Source organism: Gadus macrocephalus, chromosome 21, assembly GCF_031168955.1.
Source record: "Gadus macrocephalus chromosome 21, ASM3116895v1".
NCBI lineage: Eukaryota > Metazoa > Chordata > Actinopteri > Gadiformes > Gadidae > Gadus > Gadus macrocephalus.
The window spans coordinates 15598456-15603455 of NC_082402.1; positions in this window are offsets into that span (position 1 = coordinate 15598456).

A 5000-nucleotide genomic window follows, 5' to 3' on the forward strand; every position below is an offset into this window, starting at 1 on the left:
CAGGTCACCATTACCCGTGACCCCTCTCATCGACCACTCCAAATGTCGTTAGGGAGCCCGGCGTTCTCACGACGTCCAGCCGCGGCCCGGCCCGGCCTGACAAGGTGGGCAGGGGGGGGGGAGGTTGAGGGGGGGAGCTGCTGGATGTCAAGGGGGCAGCGCGGGTGTATCTGGAACGCGTTAGTCAGGAGCCCGTAAAAACCCGGCACGGTTTACATCTAATTTCAGCGCCGGAGAGGAGAGGTCAGTGTTCAGCTTCTCGTTAGGGTCCGGCAGTTGGGGGGGGGGGGGCGAGGGGGGAGCCTATACATCGACCCCGCCAAGACCTCGTTAAGACATGCATGCTCGGCCTCAGGTTATCGCTTCGACCGTAAATGCAACTGTTGGGCCCCCCAGCCCCCTCCCCTCCCCCTCTCAGGCCCAACGCGCTGGTCGTTAAAAGCAATAACCGGGTACGTTAAGTTACATCTTTGTCATAAAATCCACGACTAAAGAAAGAAGTTTCAGCGAGAGGGGGGGAGAAGAACGGCGGTTGATGAGGGCTTGGTGTTGGGGGCTTCTCTCTCCCCGTCCTCATGGAGCAGGATGGAGCTTAGTTTATGGATAAGGGGGGCCGGTGAGACAGCATCTATGACTAGTGCCTTTGATCACCCTTGTAAAGTTACCCAGGCTTACTGAGTGCGTCTGTAAAAGTGTGTGTGTGTGTGTGTGTGTGTGTGTGTGTGTGTGTGTGTGTGTGTGTGTGTGTGCGTGTGTGCGTGTGTGCGTGTGTGTGTGTGTGTGTGTGTGAGTGTGTTTGTGTATGTACAAATGTGCAAATTTGCGTGCATACTTGAGGGATCATGTGTCATTAGTTGAGGGATGTGACTCACCAAAACACTCACTCAGACACACACGCACACGCACCCACACACACACCTCTGGAGAGAGGGAAAATGCGCTGCTAATCGCCCTCGTTAAGGGTATTTCCTCTCTCTCACTCCAACCCCCAGAGCGATCAAATCCCCCCCGAGTCCCCTGGATCCCCCTGAAGCTCCAGCACACTACAGGGATATTGTCGTTGAACTGAAGTACTGCTGTTTGTATGGACACACACACACACAGACAAAAACAACACATACACACGGGTAGACGCCTCGCACACAAACATACAAACACAAAGTCAAACACACGTAAATGCATATCTACACACATGAAAATAGATGTGATATAATACATTTAAACGTGCAGACATTCCAAATGCTTCATGTAGGTGTGTATTCCTGCGTGGATAACTTTTTGCAATGTGTGTGTGTGTGTGTTTGTGTGTGTGTGTGCACTTTAGATGAGCTACAGTCTTACCCAGGCTATGAGGGGGGGGTTAAGGTAGCAGCACATCAAAGCTTCAGGATATTTTTACATTGGGAACGGTTTAAGAGTACATCAAACAAGGCAAGGCCCCCTCTCTCACTCACTTTCTCTCCCCTACCCACACACACACACACACACACACACACACACACACACACACACACACACACACACATACACACACACACACACGTACAGACATGCTCCCCCCCAGTCGACCCTCTGCATTATGTTGTTCCAAATTAAGGGGGTTGGACGCAGAGAAATACATATATCTGGCGAGTAGTCGTCTGGGCCCTGACAGTTCAAAGGCCTGATTACCGAAGACGGGAAGTCATTTAATATACTCGGCACACAAAAAATGTGTAGCATGAGCATCAACCGCAAAAACGCATAGACCGTTTGCCTCCCAATTGCGGTTGTTTATTACAAAATTGCAGGGTGTTTTGGGAGCACACAGTGCCGGCCCGCGGCGCTGAGTGAAGCTCCCAGGTGTGTGTTTAAAGAGATGATTTACCATGTCCTCCAAGCCATCAAGAAAGGCAACCTGTACAATTATCATGTCAAACAGATCTATTTTGTGCATGATGCAAAGTGAGGAATGGACAACGGACAGAAAGAAAATTAGTGTGCGAGAAAGTAAAGAAAGACAGAGTGAGAGAGGGGATAGAGAGTGATAGACTGGCGGGTGAGAGGGTGATGCAAAGAAAAGCGTGTGTGTGTGTGTGTGTGTGTGTGTGTGTGTGTGTGTGTGTGTGTGTGTGTGTGTGTGATTGTGTGTGTGTGTGTGTGTGTGTGTGTGTGTGTGTGTGTGTGTGTGTGTGTGTGTGTGTGTGTGTGTGTGTGTGTGTGTGTGTGTGTGTTGGTTTCTGTGTGTGCGTGTGTGTCTTTCTGTAAGTGTTACTTAGACGTCCTGTTTGTCTGGATGTCATTGAGAGCGGTGACATGGATCAGTCTAATCCTGGCTGCTCTGACCCTGGAGCCCGGGGACTGGGGATGGGCCCTACCCTACCAAGAAGGGAGAAGCCGCCATCGTCTCCTCATCTGTGGTAGGTGTAGCCCATGGTTACCATGAAATACAACCACGTTATTACACCATAGAAAGTGGATTGCTGAACATGTGCAAAAAAATAAGAAGATTTATGCAGCAAGGTGAAATGTTGACTTTTTACTTGCACTGACTTTGGTAATTGCTTAGAATAGGGTAGGAGAGGGGGGAGGAGAATACAACTGAACAGAATAGAGGACAGGCGAGGGGAGAGGGAGGAGGGGAGAGAAAAGGAGAGGAGAGGGAGGAAAGGAGAGAAAAGGAGAGGAGAGGGAGGAGGGGAGAGAGAAAAGGATGGGAGAGGGAGGGGAGGAGAGAAAAAGAGAGGAGAGGGAGGAGAGGAGAGGAAAAGAGAGGAGAGGAGAGAAGAAGAAGAATGAAACAGGAGAATAGGTCATAGGGAAGATAATGAGAAGAGAACAGAGGAGGAGAAAGCATGCTTGCTTCAACCAAACTCTGCTCCTTCCCAACTGACCTCAGTGCGGGGGTAGCGGGCCTGGGGTATTGCAGGAATCAGCCACTGCTGCCTAACGGCTTTTCTAACGGCGAGCATAACACCTTGCTCAAACTGGTGCACTCTAATCTGTGTGGGTGTGTGCGCGTCTGTGCACTTGCATGTGCATGCGCGTTTGCATGTGAAAGTGAATGCCTTGAGGATTAATATGCAAATAATTGCAAATAATATGCAAAACGACATTGTGTAACTTCTCCATGAACGTTTCTTGACTCAGGGTGGGCCTGTGTTTTAAACCCAAGCTGGGGAAATTCCTTCAACAACTTTCCCTCTCCCTAAAGGACTTTGAGAAACATTTACAGACGTTACCAGGCGACCACAGGGACTCAGAGAGCTTAAACTGTCTGGCAAAAAGTTAAAAGTATTAATGCAGTTGACTTCCCTGCCGGCTTAAAACAGCTTTACATTCACTCTTGGTTTCCTTGGAGAGCAGATTAAGATTCAGCAGTGCTCCATCAACCTTTCCTGTATAAAGGTAAGAGACCTCCGCAAAAAAGTAAATAAAAACACTTTCATATAAGGACTTCCTTAGAACACACCTCTTCCATTCACATGTCCTTCTCTTGACTTAAGGAGAATGATTATCCAGACTGAGATAAAGAGTTCTGCCGCCAACGCTGCTGTTTGATCCTGATAAAAAAAAGAAAAACAGATAACAGCAAACAATTTACACACACACACACACACACACACACACACACACACACACACACACACACACACACACACACACACACACACATTCAAAACCACCAGCAGGAAGTTAGTCATTCATTCTCATAAGAAAATGTGTGTGTGTACCAGTGTATGTCTGTGTGAGTGGGTGTCTGTGTGTGTGTGTTCATGTGTGTGTTAAAAGAAAAGGGGAGTCGTTTACTGGGAATTGCGATTTTATTGTGGGTAAAGTCGATCATGTAAAAAATAAAAAAAATGCTGCAACAAGAATTCCTCTTCCTAACCGCTGCTTCAGGATTAGTTAAAACAACGCGCAAGGCGCTCGCTCAGAAGAATGTCGCAAATGGAGAATTGGATTTTCGTGTTTTCCCCAGAATGCAGTCACAGCAGGTCCCGATTCTCATAAGCTCAGCCCCCCCACCGCCACCATACCTAAACACACCAGCCGTGCTGACGGGGGGTGTGACCGTTGACCCCACGCCCCCCTTAACACTCGCCTCTCGGGCTGATGAGGGCGACCTGATCGGACGACTCCCCCCCCCCCCCCCCCCCCCAGGTCTGGGTATCAAGGACACTGCTGAACACCTGACAAAGGTGAGGCCCCCAGTCAGTCCAGTACATAAAGCTACAGTCCCCCCCCAGCCGACCCCCTAAACAGACACACACACACACACACACACACACACACACACACACACACACACACACACACACACACACACACACACACACACACACACACAAATACTGGCAATTCTGAACACCCGATACTGTTGAGTCAGGGCCTTCCCGAGCGTTTCATCTCCTGCTCCCTTTTCAGTTCCACCTCCTCCACCTTTCTGCCTCCTCCACCTTTCTGCCTCTCTCTCCAACCCCATCCCCCTCTTTAATGACGGCCTTAAGGGTCTGATGAGAGGGAAACGAGAGACCGTGAGGGAGAGAAACGGCGAGCGAGAGAGCTAGAGAGAGAGAGAGAGAGGGGGGGAGAGCGGGGGGGAGAGGGGAGAGAGGGGGGGAGGGGGAGGGAAAGAGAGGGACAGAATCACAGCGGAGAACCGCTGACAGCTCCCTTTGTGTCTTTGTACTTTTTATGACACAGAAACAATGAGCAGGAGCGGCGGAGCGCGGGCAGGTGAGTGGACGCAACTCCCCTCTGGGGGCTCGCTGACATGCATGCAACCGCATGCATGCCATTGCCTACACACACCCACCTACACACAAACTCACACGCACACACACACACACACACACACACACTCACGCACACACACTGGCGCACGCACACACAAACACTAACCGACTCACACATCAAACACTGTACAATGTTTATTAAATGTTGTTTTAAGCTGTGGAAAAGTTGACCTATGTCTGCCCGCTCACCCCTAATCGAGACACACAGATTTACTACAACAC